This window comes from Scyliorhinus torazame, chromosome 1 (assembly GCF_047496885.1).
Source record: "Scyliorhinus torazame isolate Kashiwa2021f chromosome 1, sScyTor2.1, whole genome shotgun sequence".
In the NCBI taxonomy this organism is placed as follows: domain Eukaryota; kingdom Metazoa; phylum Chordata; class Chondrichthyes; order Carcharhiniformes; family Scyliorhinidae; genus Scyliorhinus; species Scyliorhinus torazame.
Window position 1 is genome coordinate 292,120,958 of NC_092707.1, and position 25,568 is coordinate 292,146,525.

General features: G+C 48.5%; 1 protein-coding gene across 1 annotated transcript in view; it reads right to left on the reverse strand.

Moving 5' to 3' along the window:
- Nucleotides 1-9,299: 9,299 nt before the first annotated feature.
- rsph3 (radial spoke head 3) overlaps nucleotides 9,300-25,568 on the reverse strand; it is a 165,538-nt gene continuing 149,269 nt past the window's right edge. The window contains exon 9 of the mRNA XM_072507548.1: nucleotides 9,300-9,582. The gene's annotated coding sequence lies outside the window, so the exon portion shown is untranslated. The remainder of the gene's footprint in view (nucleotides 9,583-25,568) is intronic.

The window sequence follows — 25,568 nt, forward strand, 5'->3', positions numbered from 1 at the left end:
GCATGATCTCATTGAATGGCGGAGCAGGCTCGAGGGGCCAGATGGCCTACTCCTGTTCCTAGTTCTTATGTTCTTATGCCCAAGGGGCTGCCGCGCGATCGGGGATGTACGCGCGGGCGTTTCTGGAGGCCACATCCAGGGAGCTAGCAAGGGCCCATGCCTCCTTGAGGCCTAGTGTCTCTTTCTCCAGCAGTCGCTGATGGATTTGGGAGGCCAGCATACCTGCAACGAATGCGTCCCGGATTAAAACTTCTGTGTGGTCGCTGGCTGAAACCTGCGGGCAGTCACAGTTCCTCCCTAGTACCAGGAGCGCGCGGTAGAATTCATCCAGCGATTCCCCCGGGATTTGTCACCTTGTCGCTAGCAGGTGTCGGGCGTAAACCTGGTTTACTGGGCGAATGTAGTGTCCTTTCAACAGGGCCATCGCGGCCTCGAAATTATCCGCATTCTCGATGAGGGTGTAGATCTCTGGGCTCCCCCTAGAGTGGAGAACTTGCATCTTCTGGTCCTCCGTGGGTGCAGTCGTGGCCGTCCTGAGGTACTCGTTGAAGCACGCCAGCCAGTGTTTGAAGGTTGCTGCTGAGTTTGCCACGTGGGGGCTGAGTTGCAGACACTCCGGCTTGATTCGGAGCTCCATTCTTTAAAATCTAGTCCAATAAATTGAAGCTCGATTAATGACTCCAGACGTGAGATTGGATGACAATTGAAGGCTTTATTGGACTAGATGTTTCCCCCAGCAGCGCAGGTACAGAATGCAGCTGCTGGGGAGACACAGACTCTTAAACTCCACCTTACTGGGCGGAACCAGCAGGCAGGCTTCACCAATGAAATAGCAGTCTCAGGTACCTCCCACACCTATGATCTTACAGCCTCAACCTAGGTACCGTAATACCCCTAATACCGACTACCACATAAGGGAATCAGCATTTATGGGGAGAAGGAAGGGGAATAGGGTTGAGAAACATATCAACCATGATTGAATGGCGGAGCAGACTCGATGGGCAAAATGGCCTAATTCTACACCTATGTATTATCGTCTTGTGGAGATCCTGCGAGACGATCGACATGTGGTCAGTGAGATGGAAAGACCATTTTGTCCGACATGACCGTCTCACTTGAGACAGGTCATCTGAGCGAAGGAGCAGTGGATCCTCACCTCTGCGGCTCAGGCCAACCTCATTGTCAGTGACTGCTCTCTCCTCGGTCAACTGTGCAATCTCCAGGGCCTGTTCCCCATAAGGGGTGAGGATTTGGATCTTTGGGACCCCTTCCCCTGTCTTGCCTTTCCCCGCTTATTATGGACTATCGTCTTCTGTGGGGACAAAGAAAGGGCATTGTGAGCCACACCCTTCATGGGCCAGGGGGGTCTACAGCAGGTGGCATGTGTGGGCACAGCACCTGGACATGAAGGAATTGTGTTGGTGGGTGCCTGGGGGTTCTGAGGAACAAACACGAAGATCTGATGTGGGGGGGGGGGGGGGGGGGTGCGAGGTGCCAGCCAGTACTTAGGGGTTTTTTTTGGAAATTTGAGGGGTGTCAGGCAGAACTAATGACAGGAGAGGGGTGGTAACCTACCCTTGTAGCTCAGTGGAGGTCGTTGGTCTTCTTCCGACATAGGATGGAGGTCCACCCGATCATGCTACCTGAACTGACAGCAGCTACCACTGCCTCCCAGGTGGTATTGCTAGCCCTGCTGTTGGTCTTCCAACCTCTTTGGGGGAAGGGATGTGCCACCTATCATCCACAACATCGAGAAGCCTGGCCAGGATGGAATCCCCAGAGCAAGAAGCAGGTCTGCGCGCTGCCACGATGGTGCGTTGCCTGGGAGTGAGTGGTGAGGGAGCGTTTAAAAGCAACTCACCCTTGTTAGCGGTGAGAAGCTGAGTAGCAAGTCCAGTGAATCAGACGGCGAGACAGCCAGTAATGGCGAGAAGCTTGTGGGGGTTTATTTTTGGCACTAAGTGCCGTTGAATACAGGCCACGATCTCACCAACGCGGCCGTCGAGGAACACCTTGCCAAACGCATCCAAGATGACACTTAGAAATGTTTTCGTTGGGGACTTCCGGTGGCGGCTATGAGGGAGTAGGTCGCACACTTGGTGGCTCCTGCTTCGGTCGGACTTTTGGACCATTTCCCCTGACTTTTCTGCGCTTTTGAGTGCAGAACTGAAAAGCAATAGCACTCAGGCACAGGACCTGTACGGAACTGTATGGACCTAAGAAGCCGGAGGGACCGTAAACAGCAGAAGAAGTGGTTGAGTAAGGGCACAGTGGAGGCTGTGAGAGGGACCAGCATGGCTGGTGTTCAGAGCAAGGAGCCGACAGCCCAGCCCACAATGGAGCAGCTGCTGCAGACTATGCAGGAGGGCCTTTTGGCTTTGAAGCATGACAACTTGGAGCCGTTACAGAAGTCGATTGATCGGATGGGACAAAGGCTGGATGATCAGGCTGAGAAGCTCCAGCAGTTGGAGAAGTCAGTGGAGAAGAAGGCTGACTTTCAAACGGTGGCGGATGTGGAGATTCGGAGGCTGAGGGACCAGCAAAAAGTGCTTCTGGAAAGGCTGGAGGACCTGGACAACAGACCTCGCCGGCAGAACGTGAGAATCGTGGGCCTCCCAGAGGGGGAAGAGGGGCTAGACGCTGCTGCATATGTGGATGGTTTGTTTCAGAAGTTGCTGGGGAACGAGGTGTTCCGCGCCCGCCGGTGGTGGACAGGGCACACAGAGTGCAGGTGAGGCAACCGCGACGAGGGGGTCCCCCACGAGCGATGGTGGTACGCTTTCACAGGTACCTGAACAAGGAACAGGTGCTGCAATGGGCAAAGAGCACACAAAGCTGTATTTGGGACAATACCACCCTCCGTGTGCACCAAGATGTGAGCGCTGAGGTGGCCAGGAGGAGGGGAGGCCACGAGCAGGTGAAGGAGATACTGTATAAAAACAGGGTGAAATTCGGACTGCTTTTTCCGGCGCGACTGTGGGTTACGTATAAAGGTCAGCACCACTATTTCGAGGAACCCGAAGAGGCGATGGACTTCGTTAAGAAGCAAGGACTGGCCCTGAGCTGAGAACGTTTGGACTCATGCTAGAGCTTTTAAGTATATGTGGTGTCGCTCCCGTTCTGAAAAGTGCCTGTATGTTTGGATCAGTTTTTGTCGTTTCTTTTTTCGACCTTGTTGGGGGGGTGGAGGGTGGTAGGGATGTATCTTCTTTTTTTTTGCGTGCTTTTTGGGTGGTTTACCTGAATGTTTCCTGTTTGGGCTCTTTGATTAGTTGGAGTTTGGCTGGGGGGCATTAATAAAGGAAACAGTTAAAAGGGTTGGGTTAAAATGGATGCTTCAGGGGAACTTTGTGCAATTTCTTTTCTGTGTCTGTAAGGGAAGGACTGAAGAGTGCCTGTTATTTCTTATCTCTTTTTTTTCTTGTTTAACTTGAATGGTGCTATTGTGGGAGTTGTTTATGACTTGTATAGAGTGTTTGCTGAAGTAGGGCTGATCTGGGGAAGTGGTGTGGAGGGGTCGGGGGAGGGGTGACTGGGAACAATGGGTGGGAGACGTAATAGTGCCGAGGCTGGGAGCCCCAGGCTAGCTGAGTGCAGCTAGTCAACGGGAGCCAAGGTTGGGGGGGGGGGGGGGGGGGTGGGTCCATATAGTTAGATTAGAGCAGAGGTTAGGTGATAGGATGGTGTTGCTAGGGGGGAGAGGGGGGGGAAACGTTCTGCTGACAGGGATGGAAACGGCATGGCGACAGTGAGGAGGTCATGGGTGGAGCCAGTCAGGAGGCGGACCAGATGAAGCGCGACACATGGGTGGGGGGCTGGCCAAGGAAAGTGGATGGCTGATCGGCAAAGGGGGGGGGGGCGAAGTGGCCCCCAACCAGGCTGATCACCTGGAATGTTAGAGGGTTAAACGGGCCAGTGAAGAGGGCGAGTGTGTTTGCGCATCTGCGGGTTCTGAAGGCGGACATAGTCTTGCTGCAGGAGACGCACCTGAAAGTGGCAGACCAGCTTAGGTTAAGGAAGGGCTGAGTCAGTCAGGTCTTCCATTCTGAGCTTGATTCTAACATGAGAGGGGTTGCGATCCTGATTAATAAAAGGGTACAATTTGAGGCGGAGGGCACAGTCGTGGATGGGGGTGGCAGGTTTGTTACGGTGAGGGGTTAGCTCGAAGGGGTGAGAGTAGTCCTGGTCAGTGTGTATGCCCCTAATTGGGACAATGTGGATTTTATTAGGAGGATCCTGGGGAAGATCCCCGACTTGGACTCGCGCAAGTTGATCATGGGCGGGGACTTTAATACAGTCCTGGACCCGAGCCTGGACCGGTCATGCTCAAGAACAGGCAGGTTGCCAGCGATGGCAAAGGAACTGAGAGGGTTTATGGAGCAAATGGGGGGAGCAGATCCGTGGAGATCCGAGGGAGGTCTCGTACTACTCCCATGTCCACAAGGTGTACTCCCGAATTGACTACTTTGTTGTGAGTAGGGACCTGCTGGCCGGAATGGTGGGGGCAGAATATTTGGCAATTGCCATATCGGACCATGCTCCGCACTGGGCAGACCTGCAGTTTTGTAAGGACAGCTTTCAGCGCCGACCATGGAGGCTGGAAGTTGGACTACTCGCGGACGAGGCGGTGTGTGGGAGGCTGAGGAAATGCATGCAGAATTACCTGCAGGGGAACGATACTGGAGAAGTCTCGGCAGCGGTGCTCTGGGAGGCACTGAAGGCAGTGGTGAGAGGGGAGCTGATTTCAATCCGGGCGTACAGGGACAGGACAGATAGGGTAGAGGCGGACCGACTGATTAAGGAAATCCTACGGACGGACAGGAGTTACGCGGAATCTCCGAGGCCAGAGTTACTCGGAAACGACAGAGGCTGCAGGCCGAATTTGGGGTGCTGATTACAGGCAAGGCTGTAGAGCAGCTTAGAATGATAAAAGACGCGATTTTTGAGCAAGGGGAGAAGGCCAGTAGAATGCTTGCGCAGCAACTAAGAAGAGGGAAGCGGCTAGGGAAATAGGGAGGGTAGTGGATGGGGAAGGTAATCTAATGGGTGATCCAGCAGGGCTGAACAAGGTGTTTAGGGACTTTCATAGGAAGCTGTACACTTCGGAACCACCCGGGGGACCAGGGGGGATGAGGCGATTCCTGGACGGACTGACCTTCCCAAGAGTGGGGAGGGGTTTGGTGGACGGACTGGCGACCCTGGTCAGGATCAAAGAGGTATTGGGGGGCCTGAAGGTCATGCAGTAGGGTAAAGCCCCGGGGCCGGACGGGTACTCAGTGGAGTTTTACAAAAAATTTGCCGGGATAGTGGGGCCGGTGCTGGTCAGGGTCTTTTAACGAGGCAAGAGACAGAGGGCGTTTACCCCCCGATGATGTCGCAGGCCACCATCTCACTCATTCTGAAATGGGATAAGGACCCGGAGGCCTGTGGGTCATACAGGCCAATCTCTTTGATTAACGTAGACGCCAAGTTACTGGCCAAGATTCTGGCGACCAGAATTGAGGACTGTGTCCCGGATGTAATTGGGGAGACCAAACCGGGCTTGTAAAGGGGAGGCAGCTGGTGGCCAACATAAGAAGGCTGCTCAACGTGATTATGATGCCCCCGGAGAGTAGGGAGGTAGAGATAGTGGTAGCCATGGATGGTGAGAAGGCTTTTGACCGGGTCGAGTGGGATTATCTGTGGGAGGTACTAGGACGGTTCGGGTTCGGCGCAGGGTTCATAGACTGCGTTAGGCTATTGTATCAGGCCCCGGAGGCGAGTGCAAGGACGAACAGGACGACATCGGACTACTTTAGACTGTACCGTGGGACAAGACAGGGCTGCCCTCTCTCCCCACTGCTGTTTGCGCTGGCCATAGAGCCGCTGGCAATTGCACTGAGAGCTTCTAGGGGCTGGAAAGGGCTGGTCCGGGGGGGGGGGGGGGGGGAGAAATGGAACATAGAGTCTCGCTATACGCAGATGATCTGCTGCTTTACGTATCGGACCCAATGGTGGGGATGGACGGTATTATGGCAACCCTGAGGGAATTTGGCCGGTTCTCCGGATACAAACTGAACATGGCGAGTCATTTGTAATTCAGGCGAGGGGGCAGGAGAGTAGGCTGAAGGGGTTGCCGTTCAGGCTAGTGGGGAGAGTTTCCGATATTTAGGGATTCAGGTGGCACGGGACCGGGGCAAGCTGCATAAGCTCAACCTGTCCCGACTGGTGGAACGAGTGAGGGAGGAGGTCCAGCGGTGGGATGCGCTCCCGCTGTCATTGGTGGGGAGGGTGCAGACTGTTAAGATGATGATTTTCCCGCGGTTCTGGTTTGTTTTTCAGTCTCCCCATCTTTATCCCGCGGTCCTTCCTTAAGAGGCTGAATAAAATTATTCTGGGATTTGTATGGGCAGGGAAGTCCCCGCGGGTGAAGGGGGTGATGCTTGAAAGGAACAGAGAAGGGGGGCTGGCGTTGCCAAATTTCAGCAACTATTACTGGGCGGCCAACATAACGATGATAAGGAAATGGATGGTGGGTGCGGGGTAGGTTTGGGAGCGGAAGGAGGCTGCTTCATGCAGGGGCACCAGCTTGGCAGCCCTGGTCACGGCGCCTCTGCCGGCCTGGTACTCCACCAGCCCTATAGTGGTGGCGGCTCTTCGGATCTGGAGCCAGTGGAGGAGGCATGTAGGGGAGGTAAGAGCATCGGTGTGGACCCCAATCTGTGGCAACCACCGATTTGCTCCGGGGAACATGGATGGGGGGTATCGGCTGTGGAGGAGGGCGGGGATTGTGAGGATGGGGGGATCTGTTTCTGGAAGGGAGCTTTCCGAACATGAGGGCGCTGGAGTTTGGGCTGGCGAAGGAATGACTTTAGATACTTACAGGTGCGGGATTTTGTACGCAGTCTGGTGCCGTCCTTCCCACGTCTCCCACCGAAGGGGAGGCAGGACAGGGTAGTTGCTAGGGGAGCGGTGGGAGAGGGTAGAATTTCAGACGTCTACAAGGAACTAATGGGAGCTGAGGATACGCAGACCGCGAACCTGAAGCTTAAGTGGGAGGAGTAACTCGGTGGGGGGGGGGGGGGGCGGGGGGAGAGAGAGATGGAGGACGGTATCTGGGCGGAAGCCCTGAGCAAAGTAAACATGACCGCAACATGCGCCAGGCTCAGCCTGATCCAGTTTAAGGTCGTGCACCGGGCCCACATGACGGTGGCCCGGATGAGCAGATTCTTCGGGCTGGAGGACAAGTGTGCCAGATGCGCCGGAGTGCCGGCTAACCATGTACACTGTTTTTGAAAACTCACCACTATTCTTAGAATTCCCCCTATCCAAAAAGGGCGGACATTCTAAATGGTGATCAGGGATTCTTACTCCCCGACTCCGATGCAGGCTTCAGTGGGTGCTATTCAGGTCAAACTATGTTTTCAAGTTATCCCCCGGTATAACCCATACCTTCATCGAAGATTTCATCTACTTATCACTTAGTAGCATCGATCCTGGGTCCCGCATTGCTAAGTAAGTAAAATAGTCTTTGGAATAACCACTATTTCAGGTTAAATTAAGTTATTTTATTGTTATATTTTTTTCTTTTAAAAGCTGCAAATACTTTCTTTACAGAAAGGAAAAAGATATTGCTTCTGGATCCTTCTGGTTGGTTGAAGGGACCTTCAGGCCCACCTTGACAATCAATCTTCTTTTTAAAATCTGGTCTTCTTTAGATGTATTCGCTGATGAGCTTGGTTGCTGTGTCCTATCTTTGACATGTACTGAGCTATGAGAGCTGGCTCTGCTGGCTGTCTCTGAGCTGACTCTGCCTACTCTTTAAATTCTAGTCTTCCTTAGATGTATTAGCTGTTTTAGCTCGGCTGCTTTGCCCTGTCCCTTTCCCATGGCCGAGCTGACGGTAATCTGATTCTGAGCTGCTTGTTCTTTCTCTGCTTCTCTCTCTCTCCCTCTGAGTTCTGGTTCTCGTTCCTGCTCTGGTTTCTAGGTTTCTATGTTTTTCTAACAGTTATCTAGTTTTTATGACTTTATTGTAAAGTAACATTTTTCACTTTGATTGTAAAAAGTATCTTTGATCTAAACATTCTAATCCAACTAAGTATGTGATGTTCAAAATGCTTTGACTTCAAGAAGTGTGGATTTTGGTTTGGTTCCTGTCATTTCTATAGTTTTATTTTCTAATTGTGTTCTCAGCTCATAATTTTGACTTTGATTTTGGCTTTGAATTATGTTTCTCGTAGACTGATAGTCTCCAGTTTTCTTTAATTTACCCGGTATTAACAAATTCACACCTAGAATTGTCACCAAATTCAACTGAACCTCATCCTTTTTTCCAGATGCTAACTAAGATAGTTAATTTCAATGAAGGTGTGAGCCATTGTTTTTGGCTTCATTCAAAATCCTGTTTGTCTTGTTTGCTAAGCCTGCTTGACCAAGGCTATCTGCATTTTACAATCCTCTCCTGGCAGCTGCTGTCAACCCTTTGTGGGATCTTTCCCCGTATCCTCTCATGTTTCTCTCAGACCAGATGTTGCAAGACTTCCATGTTTCAAATGACACATCTTTCCATATTTTCAATAACAACACATGTTCTGGTCGTGCCCTAAACTCAGGGGGTATTGGCGGGGATTTGCATATGTCATGTCCCGGATATTGAAAACTGGGGTGATAATGAGTCCTGAGATGGCAATTTTTGGGGTTTCGGAGGACCCGGGAGTCCAGGAAGAGAGGGAGGCCGACGTTCTGGCCTTTGCTTCCCTGGTAGCCCGGCGACGAATACTGTTAGCATGGAGGGACTCAAAGCCCCTGAGGGCTGAGGTCTGGCTATCGGACATGGCGAGCTTTCTTGGGCTCGAGAGAGTCAAGTTCGCCTTGAGAGGTTCGCTACTAGGGTTCGCCCGAAGGTGGCAACCTTCATTGACTTCTTCGCAGAGGAGTAAGCATCAACGGGGGGGCGAGGGTAGTGTAGAGTAGAGTAGGGGGATATTGAGGCAGGTCCGTGTGTGAACAGAGCCATGGTTTGCACTATGTTTAATTTGTGTCTTAACTTCTTTTTTTGTACTGTACAATGTCACTTTTTCTATATGCCTAAAATACTTCAATAAAATTGTTTGTTAAAAAAAAAATGTTTTCGTTGAATCGCGCCTGTGGTCAAAGTTCACACATTGGAAACTTTTTCAACCACAAAGACAAAACAGCTGTAATGTGAAACCGCAGAAGGGAAAACAAAAAAAGGATAAATTGCATAAATAATAAATATATTTCATAGGATTAAGCACTTATAATCCAATACACCAAGAGAGTAATAACACCGTTGATTCGTTTGAAAAACAGGTTTATTTTAAGTATACTCATTATATGCCTGCACAGATTAATAATGCATTATCTTTAGATCTGTTTACTGTTTGAAGCCTCAACACTACTAACTTATTTACAAAGTAGAATTTGCTGGTTCAAGTCTTTCTTGATATCTTTCACACAAATACAAGGGACACTGGAATTTGAAGAATTCAATTTTTAAGATATTATTCAACTTATGATGGATATTCAAGAACTTCTTAGCTTGCCCCTGTCCAGTACACTTCAGTTTATCTGGTGTCCCTAGAAAATAAGAAATTAAAAAGTACTTATAAAGCAAAGGTTGAATACATATACTAAGGTTTGCAACAAGACAATTTAATTTATACAAATAAAAGCAAAATACTACGGAAGCTGTGAATCTGAAAAAAGAACAGAAAATGGTGAGATGAAAGCAGCTCTGAAGGAGAGTCATACGGACTCAAAACATTTAAACTCTTGTTTCTCTCGCCACAGAAGCTTCCAGACCTGCTGAGTTTTTCCAGCATTTTATGTTTTTATTTGATTTATACAAAGATGTTTAAAAGGAAAAGAAGGTTGAGCGTTTTTAGTAGCACAGTGGTTAGCACTGTTGCTTCACTGCTCCAGGTTCGATTCCCGACTAGGGTCACTGTCTGTGTGGAGTCTGCACATTCTCCCCGTGTCGGCGTGGGTTTCCTCCGGGTGCTCCGGTTCCTCCCACTAGTCCCGAAAGATGTGCTCTTCGGTAATTTGAATATTCTGAATTCTCCCTCGGTGTACCTGAACAGGCGCCAGAATGTGGGGACAAGGGGCTTTTCACAGTAACTTCATTTCAGTGTTAATGTAAGCCTACTTGTGACAATAATAAAGATTCTTATTATTACAAGATTTATATTATTGATTTTATGTGTAAATGCATAATTAAAACCAATGGAAATGGAATTTTCTGTTGATTTAATGTAACTGCTTGAGCTTTCACTCGTTTTTAGACATTTAACTGCAGCAATATAGCACATATCACATAGAATTAACACCTGGCAAGCAATTCTTGTATTAAAATCACGGAAATTGAGTAGATCACAGAAAGAATACTACTTGGATTAAAGAGTAAGAGTAGAAATGAGACCTTCTATTTACTGAACAAACAGAAACAATATGTAAAGGCCTATGAGTTGCAATCAATTGCAACCCCACTGTTTAAAATGATATCCTTTTAAAAAAAAGTCTTCAAGAGCTCCTGATGTTAGGAATGGGTTAAGAAACATTCCAGTTACATATCTTTTTGTTAAAAGAGTAAAAAATATATACAAGGCCAAACAGTACAAACACTAATTTTGTGTGGAGAAACATCGTACCCCCCTCGACATGTCAAATTGAGGTTAAGTACCCAATAATTGACACTGATATGTAAAGGGGTTGCAGGTGGCATTTGGTGTGGTGTGGTGATAAGGTTTTGTGTAGAGTGTGTTCGAGGAAAATAAAGGTGTTTGGGAAAGGAACAAAACTCTTGACTCTTTACTCAACAGCAGCCAGAAGCTAAAACCTGAAACATCACTCTTTTTACATCCACCCTTAGGATCTTATTTGTTTAAACCGAGCCTCCTCGTTTTCCTTTATACTCCAGTGAATATAAGCCTAGCCTGTCCAACCTTTCCTCAGAAGGTATTAACCCAGTAAAACTCCTCTGAACTGCTTCCAATTCATTTATATCTTTCCTTAAATAAGGAGATTAATACTGTGCACAGTACTCCAGATGTGGGGCGAGATTTACCGACACTCCACCGCGTGTTTCTCGGCGGTGGAGGCAGACCTCCAGCGGGATCTATTGGTTCCGCTGTTGGCAATGAGATTTCCCATTGACTGCATCCTTCGCTGCCGGGAAACCCGTGTATCGGCATGAAACTGGAATTTCCTGTCGGCATGAATAGCCGTGGTCTCACAGACAACCACTGAGGCATAAACTCCCTAACTTGCATTTAATTTCCCTTGCAATAAACAATAATATTCTATCAGCGTTGCTAATTATTTGCTGTACCGACATACGACCCTTTGTGATTCTTATACAGAGCAGATTAAAAGGAAACAGAGTAATGGTCAATGGATATTTTTCAGGTCGAAGGAAGGCTTGTAGTGGAGTACCCAGGAGTTGGTATTGGGCCCCTTGCTCTTCCTGAAATATATTAATGATCTAGATCTTGATGTGCAGGGGACAATTTCAAAGTTCACAGATGGCACGAAACTGGGAAACATCTTTTGATTCCGAGAGGAATTAAGAGCATAAAAGTAAGCATGTTATGCTTCTGTTACACAGAGCATTGGTGAGGCCATGTCTCGAATACTGTGCGCAGAATTGGTCTCTTTATTTAAGGAAGGATGTAAATGCATTGGAGGCGATTCAGAGGAGGTTCACTAGATTGATACCTGGCATGAGCGGGTTGTGTTATGAGGATGGGTTGGAAATTCTTAACTTGTTTCCACTGGAGTTTAGAAGAGTAGAGGGCGATTTGATTGAAGTGTGCAAGATACCGAATGGAATTGACAAGGTGGACGTGGAGAGGATGTTTCTTCTTGTGGGTGAGTCCAGAACTAGGGGGAACAGTTTTAGAATTAGGGATCGCCCTTGCAGGACAGGGATAAGGAGAATTATTTTCTCTCGAGGATTGTGCGACTTTGGAACACTGCCCTAGAAGTGGGTGGAGGCGGGGTCACTGAATACTTTTAAGGCAAATGGATTGTCGTTGCGCGAGAGAATCAAAGGTTATCGGAGGTAGATGCAAAATGTGAAACTCAAGACAAACAGATCAGCCGTGATCCTATTGAATGGTGGAGAACACTCAAGCGCTCAAACTTCTACTCCTATTTCATATGTTCGTATTGTAAACTGTGAGGAGGACAGTGCAGAACTTCAGAAGGACATAGACAAGTTGGTGTAGTGGGCAGATAGGTGGCAGATGAAGTTCAATGTGCAGAAATGTGAGGTTATGCAATTTGGTAGGAAGAACATTGACAGACAATGGGAAGAATTTTCCAATGTTTTTTCAAAGTGCCGGTTTCAGTGAGAAAACTGGAAAGAATCCCACTGGTGTCAACCACGTGAAAATTTGCTGTATCTTCAACCACTTGAGGAGGGGAAAAGCAATTTCACGAGTTTCAGAGCATTGCTCTGTCCTCACTGTAAGTGATTATCATTCTCCTGCATCGTCCAGTCATTGGGCTTCTGCGTCCTGTCAATGAAAGGAGTGAATAGCGAGGGGACATGCAAGATCTTCTGGGAGCTGTACTGAAGGGCTCCTCCTGACTGGTCCAGGCACTGGAACTGCATCTTTAGCAGGTCTATCGTTTGCTTCACCAGCGTGTATGTAGATGCGTGAGCCTTGTAATGAATCTCTGTGGATGTTTGTGGCCTTTGCAATGGCATCATCTACACCTCCTGAGGAGTACCCTTTGATCCGAAGCAGGTATGTGGTCCTCCAGTATATCCATGCCCAATAGTGTCTCCTCCGAGCCACCTCCAGGTTGTGGTCCTGCCCCCAGTAACTCGACGGGCCCTGCCACCCCCTTCCTCTGCAGGGTGCTGGTCCTGTCCAGGTGCCACTGCACATTGACTTCCTCTTTCCTGGTCCACTGAGATCAAAAGCACAGCCAACTCATCATCCTCACACTCCAAGAACTGAAAGGGAGGAAACATGGGCGGGATTCTCCGACTCCCCGCCGGGTCGGAGAATCGCCGGGGGTGCGGCGTGAATCCCACCCCGCCGCCAGCAGCCAAATTCTCCAGCGCCAGTTTCCGGGCGGGGATCGCACCACGCCGGTCCCCCCGGCAATTCTCCGGGCCCCGATGGGCTGAGCCTGCACCCATTTTCGGCCAGTCCCGCCGGCGTGAAATGGACATGGTCCATACTGGTGGGACCTGGCTTGGACAGCAGCTTGTGGAGTCCTCGGAGGGGCGCGGGGGGATCCGGCCTCGGGGGGGGGCCCCCCCACGGTGGCCTGGCCCGCGAACAGGGCCCACCGATCTGCGGACGGGCCTGTGACGTAGGGACACTCTTTCCCTCCGCGCTGGCCTCTGTAAGGCTCCGCCATGGCCGACGCGGAGAAGAAACCCCCTGCGCATGCGCAGGAAACACGCCGGCAGTCCTGCGCATGCGCCAACTCGTGCCGGCCCTTCACCGCCGGTTGGCACGGTGCCAACCCCTCCAGCGCCGGCCTAGCCCCTGGAAGTGCGGAGGATTCCGCAACTTCCGGGCGGCCCGATGCCGGAGTGGTTTGCGCTGCTCTTGACGCCGGTACGGGCCGCCCTGCCAAGTGCGGGAGAATCCCGCCCCATATCTGTGAACAGAGGAGTCCTGTCATTGCCCTAACCGATTGCCCATTCTTGACTGGTGTGCTGTCTTACCCGGGGGGCTGAAATGCTGCAACACTTCTCATTTTAGAGCTGCCTGCTGAGCTGTGCAACCTTTGCCCCTTCTATGGGGGCCAAGCCTGTGTCACCCCTCTCTGGCACAATCATGTATTGCAATGCTGACTAGATGAGCATAAATGAATCATTAAGGAAGGGTCAGTGATGTTATTAGGCAAGTGGCTTCCTCCTGTGTCAGGCGAGGCTCGCCCGATTAATCTCTAGACTCCAATTTCCACTCAACTTGATCCTTAACTTTAACCTTCATTCCCCAAGTTATCATGGGTTGCAGATTACTCAAGCCTTCAATCCTCAACAGTCAGCCCACATGATAACATGCCTGACAGCCTGGACTCCAGGGCCACTGGCAGTGGCCTTCCAAACTTCTCATGCCCTGCAATTGTCCATTGCAGCCTGAGAGTGGGGGCGATAATTGTGATTGGTTTCTTTATCTGGCCTGGTCCACCCACGTCGATGCTACCACCAAGAAAGCACAACAGCGCCTAAGGAAATTTGGCATGTCCACATTAACTCTTATCAACTTTTACAGATGCACCACAGAAAGCATCCTATTGGGCTGTATCACAGCCTGGTCTGGCAACTGCTCGGCCCAAGACCGCAAGAAATTTCAGAGAGTCGTGAACACAGCCCAGTCCATCACACGAACCTGCCTCCCATGACTCCACCTACACCTCCCGCTGCCTGGGGAAAGCGGGCAGCGTAATCAAAGACCCCTCCCACCCGGCCTACTCACTCTTCCAACTTCTTCCATCCGGCAGGAGATTCAAAAGTCTGAGAACACGCATGAACAGACTCAAAAACAGCTTCTTCCCCACTGTTACCAGACTCCTAAATGACCCTCTTGACTGACCTCATTAACACTACACCCCTGTATGCTTCATCCGATGCCGGTGTTATGTAGTTACATTGTGTACCTTGTGTTGCCCTATTATGTATTTTCTTTTATTTCCTTTTCTTTTCATGTACTTAATGATCTGTTGAGCTGCTCGCAGAAAAATACTTTTCACTGTATCTTGGTACACGTGACAATAAACAAATTCAATCATCCTCTGTGTCAGAATGCATTGGCCCTCATGGAGGTAATCAGCACCACATGTCAGAGTCCCCCCACAGTGCCCATGTAGCTCCACGTTACACTGGACCCCACCCTGGGATTTCTCAGTCACCCCGTGTTAATCCTGGGAATTTACCCGCTCCTACCCACTTACAGCTGCCACTCCAGAAAATATCCCTCGAGGAAGCATCACTTTGACACCAGCAAAGGAGGCCCAAGAAACACAAAGTCCAGACAAAGCGAGACACCTTGGCGGCCTATAGCACCATAATCATCATAGAATTTACAGTGCAGAAGGAGGCCATTCGGCCCATCGAGTCTGCACCGGCTCTTGGAAAGAGCACCTTACCCAAGGGCAACATCTCCACCCTATCCCCATAACCCAGTAAACCCACCCAACACTAAGGGCAATTTTGGACACCAAGGGCAATTTAGCATGGCCAATCCACCTAACCTGCACATCTTTGGACTGTGGGAAGAAACCGGAGCACCCGGAGGAAACCCACGCACACATGGGGAGGATGTGCAGACTCCGCACAGACAGTGACCCAAGCCGGAATCGAACCTGGGACCCTGGAGCTGTGAAGCAATTGTGCTATCCACAATGCTACCGTGCTGCCCCCCCCCCCTAATAATGAAGGCCAACTAAGGCCTACGAACAGCAAACTGCATAACCCCTACCCTGGACCAGAGAATGACTTAGCTGGTTCCCCCACTTCTTCTTTGGTGCCCCTCTCCATTCGCCTTCCTGGTGGGCAATAGCGGCTTGCGTGTCCATCTCTGATATTCCCAGAGAGGTGAGGTCGCTAGGTTCATGTTTTTATGGAGACATTGCAAACTGCCCCAGCGTGAGGTCGCTAATGATATGCTCATGTATTAAAATTAGGTTCCTGGCCTTCCTGGGTGGGAATTTCATGACATCACGGGCGAGGGGCGAGGAAAATTGGGAAAGGAGATCTCACCGGTGAGAATCCAGTTTCCTGACTCTTGTGCGATTTTGGGCCCATGTCACGATTTACGCTGACAACTAACGTTGGCTCAAATATCCACCCAATATAAAATAAAGGGTACAGGAGCAGAGGGACCTAGATCATTGGAGGCAGCAGTTAATAAAGCATACAGCATCCTGATTAATAGAGGCACAGAATACAAGAGCAAGGAAGTTATGCTGGACGTTTTTAAGACTTTAGAACAAAGAACAAAGAGCAAAGAAATGTACAGCACAGGAACAGGCCCTTCGGCCCTCCAAGCCCGTGCCGACCATGCTGCCCGACTAAACTACAATCTTCTACACTTCCTGGGTCCGTATCCCTCTATTCCCATCCTATTCATGTATTTGGCAAGATGCCCCTTAAATGTCACTATCGTCCCTGCTTCCACCACCTCCTCCGGTAGCGAGTTCCAGGCACCCACTACCCTCTGCGTAAAAAACTTGCCTCGTACATCTACTCTAAACCTTGCCCCTCTCACCTTAAACCTATGCCCCCTAGTAATTGACCCCTCTACCCCGGGGAAAAGCCTCTGACTATCCACTCTGTCTATGCCCCTCATAATTTTGTAGACCTCTATCAGGTCGCCCCTCAACCTCCTTCGCTCCAGTGAGAACAAACCGAGTTTATTCAACCGCTCCTCATAGCTAATGCCCTCCATACCAGGCAACATTCTGGCAAATCTCTTCTGCACCCTCTCTAAAGCCTCCACATCCTTCTGGTAGTGTGGCAACCAGAATTGAACACTATACTCCAAGTGTAGCCTAACTAAGGTTCTATACAGCTGCAACATGACTTGCCAATTCTTATACTCAATGCCCCGGCCAATGAAGGCAAGCATGCCGTATGCCTTCTTGACTACCTTCTCCACCTGTGTTGCCCCTTTCAGTGACCTGTGGACCTGTACTCCTAGATCTCTTTGACTTTCAATATTCTTGAGGGTTCTACCATTCACTGTATATTCCCTACCTGCATTAGACCTTCCAAAATGCATTACCTCACATTTGTCCGGATTAAACTCCATCTGCCATCTCTCCACCCAAGTTGCCAAACAATCTAAATCCTGCTGTATCCTCTGACAGTCCTCATCGCTATCCGCAATTCCACCAACCTTTGTGTTGTCTGCAAACTTATTAATCAGACCAGTTACATTTTCCTCCAAATCATTTATATATACTACAAAGAGCAAAGGTCCCAGCACGGATCCCTGTGGAACACCACTGGTCACAGTCCTCCAATTAGAAAAGCATCCTTCCATTGCTACTCTCTGCCTTCTATGACCTAGCCAGTTCTGTATCCACCTTGCCAGCTCACCCCTGATCCCGTGTGACTTCACCTTTTGTACTAGTTTACCATGAGGGACCTTGTAAAAGGCCTTACTGAAGTCCATATAGACAACATCCACTGCCCTACCTGCATCAATCATCTTAGTGACCTCCTCGAAAAACTCTATCAAGTTAGTGAGACACGACCTCCCCTTCACAAAACCATGCTGCCTCTCACTAATACGTCCATTTGCTTCCAAATGGGAGTAGATCCTGTCTCGAAGAATTCTCTCCAGTAATTTCCCTACCACTGAAGTAAGGCTCACCGGCCTGTAGTTCCCTGGACTATCCTTGCTATCCTTCTTAAACAGAGGAACACCATTGGCTATTCTCCAGTCCTTCGGGACATCCCCTGAAGACAGTGAGGATCCAAAGTTAGACCTCAGCTGGAGCAGAGTGTCCAGTTCTAGGGCCATACTTGAGGAAAGTTGAGAAGATATTGGAGAGTGCACAGAGGTTTACAAGAATGGTTCCAGGGATGCGAAACCTCAGTTCTGAGGGTAGATTGGAGAGGTTGGGATTGTTCTCCTTAAAGAAAAGAAGAGTAAGAGGAGACTTGGTAGGGATGTTCAAAATCATGAGGGGGTTGGGCAGAGTTGATAGGGAGAAATTGTTTCCGCTTGTAAAAGGATCAAGAATGAGACGGATTTGAAAAAGAAGCAAGTATGATGTGAGAAAAAATGTTTTTACACAACGAGTGGTTCAGGTCTGGAATGCACTGCCTGAGGACATTCCTCATCTGAGTTGTGGCGGACAATTGAAACAAATCAATGGTTAATTATCCAGCATTATATGAACGTCTCAGTGGGCTCTCAAATACCACAGTCTGCACGTTCTCTCCGTGTCTGTGTGGGTTTCCTCCCACAAGTCCTGAAAGACACGGTGTTAGGTAATATGGATATTCTGAATTCTCCCTCTCTGTACTCGAACAAGAGCCGGAATGTGGCGACGAGGGGTTTTTCACAGTAACTTCATTGCAATGTTAATGTAAGCCTACTTGTGACAATAAAGATTATTATAATTGTTACTGTACCTCAAACCATTATTGGGAAGGAAAGTCAGCACTATAGGATGAGAGGGTAAATTAAGAATTTAGCAATTATTCATTGCATCTTTTTACATAATCATACAATCCTAACAGGATAAATAAACATGTTTGGATTTATTCTAGTGTCTGACAAATGGATCCCTTGTGTATCTCATTGTTAATAAGAGTATTTGGTGAATGAAAAAGTTTGAATTTTAGCAGTTGTATATTTCAAAACTGTACACAATTTTGAAAAATAGTAATTCAATTTATTTTCCCCTTCTAATTCTTAAGGTAGTCAGTAAGTTCCAGGGATTCCACCAGTTAAGAGCCAGGAAGTTTGTTACTCATTCAGCACACACACTGTGGGATTAGAAAAAGTATTAACACATCATAATATATTAACACAAGTTCTTGACTGTTAAATGCTTGTATCATTATAATAAACCACAAAATAAACACCTAAAACACTATGACCTTAATTTTATGTTCCCTCACCGGAGGGTTGTAGGTGGGGAGGGGAGGGAAGGGGAGTGGTGTGTGAGTGTGAAATCGCATGGATGGACTTCCTACGTGCCCCGAGCTTTCAGCAATCCCAATTGACATGGGAGGCATTCCCAGGTAGGGGCGATGCCTGAAAATAATTGGTTAAGACTAGGGCAGGGTGATGGGTGCATCCATTCAAAAGCCTTCTTTTAACTTTGGGTTCCTCTCCCCTCCCCAACTCTTAAGGACTAGTAACCACTGGACCTCTTTCATCTACCCTCTATTCCACCTGGCCCCACACCAACCTCTCTCCAAGCACCCCAATCCCCCACTGACCACTATCCGTCAGGCCTCTCCTATCCTCCCTACCCTGAGAACCCAATGATGTGTTGGGTGTTCTGGATCACATACAGGTCACCAACACTTGAAATAGTACAACACTATTTTATTGAATCATTAACTGTTTAAACATATTCAGACTGTGGGTTAATATGATACAAGCTTTAACTAAAGACCTTTGCCTTGTCCTAACCAGTCAATGCACTCAGCACATGGTGAATGTCTGTGTTACAGGCTGTGAGCTCTGTGCTCCTAGCTAGCTGCTACTCGAATGAGCGAGAACTCTGATGTCCCCTGTCTTTACAGTGCGTGTGCTCTCACTGGTGATTGGCTGTGGTGTTGTGTATGTTGATTGGTCCCACGGTGTGTCCATCAGTGTGTGCCTGCACCATGATATACTGGTGTATATCATGACACCCAAAACCTAACTTTTCCTGGAATTCCAGGACTTTAGTTCCCAGTTCTGTCCACTGCAGTTTCTGACATAGCAGGACTAGAGAGCTGCCAGCCAACCAGGTTGGTCAGAACTCTCTAAGGTGGGACTTTCTCCCGAGTGAGGGACTTCTCTACTCCCTGCTCTTTGGATGGCAGGACAGGAATCACCGTTATCCTAAAAATCCTAAGCCTATTTTAATTAAAATGTTTGGTGGAATCTCGCCGTCTGATGTAACCATTCTGATGATTATCCAATACATTCCACTACATGCTTCCCAGGATTAAGACAATTTGCCTGTTCTGATGATGCATTTGGTCTTGGGTATATCTTTTTTAGGGCGGATTCCTTTCTCTTCCATTCTCATATCCATTTTCAATATAACACCAAATTCCCTTGCCGTTATCTGAAGAGTTAGCAAATCTTATTGCTTTTAACTTGAAAGCAGCTTCATACTTCATTTGCTTTGTTGGCGGACCCATGCCTGTTGTCATTTGCCATGCCATGCGTGGTCTACTCTGTGTGGGCATGTCATAAAAATCCACACACCATCTTTGCAACAAAGCTTGTATTGCCTGCTTGATTTCGAGTCGATTTCGGCGGGAGAACAGCTGGTGAGTCAGTTTCAGCGGGAGCATTGCGGAAGGAGGTTGCTGGGAGGTAAGTCAACCTTTAAAAGCACTTGTCTTTGCAGGGGCAGGCCAGTCGATTTCGGCGGCGGGAGAACAGCTGGTGAGTCAGTTTCAGCGGGAGCATTGCGGAAGGAGGTTGCTGGGAGGTAAGTCAACCTTTAAAAGCACTTGTCTTTGCAGGGGCAGGCCAGTCGATTTCGGCGGGAGAACAGCTGGTGAGTCAGTTTCAGCGGGAGCATTGCGGAAGGAGGTTGCTGGGAGGTAAGTCAACCTTTAAAAGCACTTGTCTTTGCAGGGGCAGGCCAGTCGATTTCGGCGGCGTGAGAACAGCTGGCTGGTTAGTCAATTTCAGCAGGAGCTGAGAATTTTTCTTTTTTTAAAAAAATTAGTTTTTTTAGGCGGGATCAGGAAGTCGACCCGCGGACGTCTGGGAAGACCCTCACCAATAAATTCTGGTGGAGAGGAAACCCGAGACACTACACGTGTAGTGTCTCCCACCCGCCCTCCTCCTCTAACCTAATAATAAAACCCATTGGTCTGAGGTAAGTACCATATTTTATTATATTATTATTATTTTTTATAAAAATTTAATTTAGTTGTTAGCCAGATCTTGGTAGAAAGTTAGAGGAATGGCAGGGAAGGGAGTGCAATGTTCCTCCTGCAGGATGTTTGAGGTGAGGGATGCAGTTAGTGTCCCTGCTGATTTTACCTGCAGGAAGTGCTGCCATCTCCAGCTCCTCCAAGACCGAGTTAGGGAACTGGAGCTGGAGTTGGAAGAACTTCGGATCATTCGGGAGGCAGAAGGGGTCATAGATAGCAGCTTCAGGGAATTAGTTACACCAAAGATTGGAGATAGGTGGGTAACTGTAAGAGGGACTGGGAAAAAACAGTCAGTACAAGGATCCCCTGCGGTCGTTCCCCTGAGAAACAAGTATACCGCTTTGGATACTTGTGGCGGGGGGGGGACTTACCAGGGGTAAGCCATGGGGTACGGGCCTCTGGCACGGAGTCTGTCCCTGTTGCTCAGAAGGGAAGGGGGAGAGGAGCAGAGCATTAGTAATTGGGGACTCTATAGTCAGGGGCACAGATAGGAGATTTTGTGGGAGCGTGAGAGACTCACGTTTGGTATGTTGCCTCCCAGGTGCAAGGGTACGTGATGTCTCGGATCGTGTTTTCCGGGTCCTTAGGGGGGAGGGGGAGCAGCCCCAAGTCGTGGTCCACATTGGCACCAACGACATAGGTAGGAAAGGGGACAAGGATGTCAGGCAGGCTTTCAGGGAGCTAGGATGGAAGCTCAGAACTAGAACAAACAGAGTTGTTATCTCTGGGTTGTTGCCCGTGCCACGTGATAGTGAGATGAGGAATAGGGAGAGAGAGCATTTAAACACGTGGCTACAGGGATGGTGCAGGCGGGAGGGATTCAGATTTTTGGATAACTGGGGCTCTTTCTGGGGAAGGTGGGACCTCTACAGACAGGATGGTCTACATCTGAACCTGAGGGGCACAAATATCCTGGGGGGGAGATTTGTTAGTGCTCTTTGGGGGGGTTTAAACTAATGCAGCAGGGGCATGGGAACCTGGATTGTAGTTTTAGGGTAAGGGAGAATGAGAGTATAGAGGTCAGGAGCACAGATTTGACGTCGCAGGAGGGGGCCAGTGTTCAGGTAGGTGGTTTGAAGTGTGTCTACTTCAATGCCAGGAGTATACGAAATAAGGTAGGGGAACTGGCAGCCTGGGTTGGTACCTGGGACTTCGATGTTGTGGCCATTTCGGAGACATGGATAGAGCAGGGACAGGAATGGATGTTGCAGGTTCCGGGGTTTAGGTGTTTTAGTAAGCTCAGAGAAGGAGGCAAAAGAGGGGGAGGTGTGGCGCTGCTATTCAAGAGCAGTATTACGGTGGCGGAGAGGATGCTAGATGGGGACTCTTCTTCCGAGGTAGTATTGGCTGAAGTTAGAAACAGGAAAGGAGAGGTCACCCTGTTGGGAGTTTTTTATAGGCCTCCTAATAGTTCTAGGGATGTAGAGGAAAGGATGGCGAAGATGATTCTGGATATGAGCGAAAGTAACAGGGTAGTTATTATGGGAGACTTTAACTTTCCAAATATTGACTGGAAAAGATATAGTTCGAGTACAATAGATGGGTCGTTTTTTGTACAGTGTGTGCAGGAGGGTTTCCTGAAACAATATGTTGACAGGCCAACAAGAGGCGAGGCCACGTTGGATTTGGTTTTGGGTAATGAACCAGGCCAGGTGTTGGATTTGGAGGTAGGAGAGCACTTTGGGGACAGTGACCACAATTCGGTGACGTTTACGTTAATGATGGAAAGGGATAAGTATACACCGCAGGGCAAGAGTTATAGCTGGGGGAAGGGCAATTATGATGCCATTAGACGTGACTTGGGGGGGATAAAGTGGAGAAGTAGGCTGCAAGTGTTGGGCACACTGGATAAGTGGGGCTTGTTCAAGGATCAGCTACTGCGTGTTCTTGATAAGTATGTACCGGTCAGACAGGGAGGAAGGCGTCGAGCGAGGGAACCGTGGTTTACCAAGGAAGTGGAATGTCTTGTTAAGAGGAAGAAGGAGGCCTATGTGAAGATGAAGTGTGAAGTTTCGGTTGGGGCGATGGATAGTTACAAGGTAGCGAGGAAGGATCTAAAGAGAGAGCTAAGACGAGCAAGGAGGGGACATGAGAAGTATTTGGCAGGAAGGATCAAGGAAAACCCAAAAGCTTTCTATAGGTATGTCAGGAATAAGCGAATGACTAGGGAAAGAGTAGGACCAGTCAAGGACAGGGATGGGAAATTGTGTGTGGAGTCTGAAGAGATAGGCGAGATACTAAATGAATATTTTTCGTCAGTATTCACTCAGGAAAAAGATAATGTTGTGGAGGAGAATGCTGAGCCCCAGGCTAATAGAATAGATGGCATTGAGGTACGTAGGGAAGAGGTGTTGGCAATTCTGGATAGGCTGAAAATAGATAAGTCCCCGGGACCTGATGGGATTTATCCTAGGATTCTATGGGAGGCCAGGGAAGAGATTGCTGGACCTTTGGCTTTGATTTTTATGTCATCATTGGCTACAGGAATAGTGCCAGAGGACTGGAGGACAGCAAATGTGGTCCCTTTGTTCAAAAAGGGGAGCAGAGACAACCCCGGCAACTATAGACCGGTGAGCCTCACGTCTGTAGTGGGTAAAGTCTTGGAGGGGATTATAAGAGACAAGATTTATAATCATCTAGATAGGAATAATATGATCAGGGATAGTCAGCATGGCTTTGTGAAGGGTAGGTCATGCCTCACAAACCTTATTGAGTTCTTTGAGAAGGTGACTGAACAGGAAGACGAGGGTAGAGCAGTTGATGTGGTGTATATGGATTTCAGCAAAGCGTTTGATAAGGTTCCCCACGGTAGGCTATTGCAAAAAATACGGAGGCTGGGGATTGAGGGTGATTTAGAGATGTGGATCAGAAATTGGCTAGCTGAAAGAAGACAGAGGGTGGTGGTTGATGGGAAATGTTCAGAATGGAGTACAGTCACAAGTGGAGTACCACAAGGATCTGTTCTGGGGCCGTTGCTGTTTGTCATTTTTATCAATGACCTAGAGGAAGGCGCAGAAGGGTGGGTGAGTAAATTTGCAGACGATACTAAAGTCGGTGGTGTTGTCGATAGTGTGGAAGGATGTAGCAGGTTACAGAGGGATATAGATAAGCTGCAGAGCTGGGCTGAGAGGTGGCAAATGGAGTTTAATGTAGAGAAGTGTGAGGTGATTCACTTTGGAAGGAATAACAGGAATGCGGAATATTTGGCTAATGGTAAAGTTCTTGAAAGTGTGGATGAGCAGAGGGATCTAGGTGTCCATGTACATAGATCCCTGAAAGTTGCCACCCAAGTTGATAGGGTTGTGAAGAAGGCCTATGGAGTGTTGGCCTTTATTGGTAGAGGGATTGAGTTCCGGAGTCGGGAGGTCATGTTGCAGCTGTACAGAACTCTGGTACGGCCGCATTTGGAGTATTGCGTACATTTCTGGTCACCGCATTATAGGAAGGACGTGGAGGCTTTGGAGCGGGTGCAGAGGAGATTTACCAGGATGTTGCCTGGTATGGAGGGAAAATCTTATGAGGAAAGGCTGATGGACTTGAGGTTGTTTTCGTTGGAGAGAAGAAGGTTAAGAGGAGACTTAATAGAGGCATACAAAATGATCAGGGGGTTGGATAGGGTGGACAGTGAGAGCCTTCTCCCGCGGATGGATATGGCTGGCACGAGGGGACATAACTTTAAACTGAGGGGTAATAGATATAGGACAGAGGTCAGAGGTAGGTTCTTTACGCAAAGAGTAGTGAGGCCGTGGAATGCCCTACCTGCTACAGTAGTGAACTCGCCAACATTGAGGGCATTTAAAAGTTTATTGGATAAACATATGGATGATAATGGCATAGTGTAGGTTAGATGGCTTTTGTTTCGGTGCAACATCGTGGGCCGAAGGGCCTGTACTGCGCTGTAATGTTCTATGTTCTATGTTCTATGATTCCAGGTATAGTCTTAGTGTGTGAGGTAAGCAAAAGATGCATTCTGGGCTCAAAAATTGAGGCAAACTACTAATGCTGATAAAGCATTTTTCGCTGAAAAGCATGATTTTTGGTGCTGGGAAATGAGGCTGTCTTATGCACTGCAATTTATGACACTGAAAATATATTCTAAAAATACACAGAACCATTTATTACTTATATTCGGGTATAGTGGTCAGTTTCTTAATGAATCAAAAATACATAGAATCCCCACAGTATAGGAGGCCATTCGGCCCATCAAGTCTGCACCAACCCCCTGAAAGAGCACCAAACTAGGTTCAATCCCCTGCCCTTTTCCTGTAACCAGGAGGGTGGCAGGTTGGCACAGTGGTTAGGACTACTGCCTCACAGCACCAGGGTTCAATTCCGGCCTTGGGTAAATGTGTGTAGTTTGCATTTTCTCCCCCTGTCTGCGTGGGTTTCTGCCGGGTGCTCCGGTTTCCCCCACAGGCTAAAGATATGCAGGTTAGATGGATTGGTCATGCTAATTGCCCCTTAAGTGTCCAAAGATGTGTAGGTTAGGTGGGGTTATGGGGTTACAGGCATAGGGCAGAAGAATGGGCCTGATTAGGGTGCTCTTTCAGAGGGTGCAGACTTGATGGACCGAATAGACTCCTTCTACACTATAGGAATTCTAACCCCATCTAACCTGCACGTCTTTGGACTGCCTTAAGCTAACATCATGGATCATAGAAGTTTGATTTGCAGTGAACAAAATTGGTGCTTAAAATTGCAACTTCTGCATAGTTTACACCAATTTCTGGTAAATTACATCAAAAAAAGTGCACTGCACAGAAACTCTATATGCCTTTTGAGTCGGGCCGTCTATGTGAATGGTTAGATTTCCTGACCCATTCACAAAACATCCAGACAGCACCTGTGTATTCAACCAGGTGGGGACCATACCATCAGTCACAATCACTTTGGACAATGAACAGTGGCCGAGAAAGTAACTGTCCTGCCATAATCAAATCATGTCTAAACCATGGACCTGCAA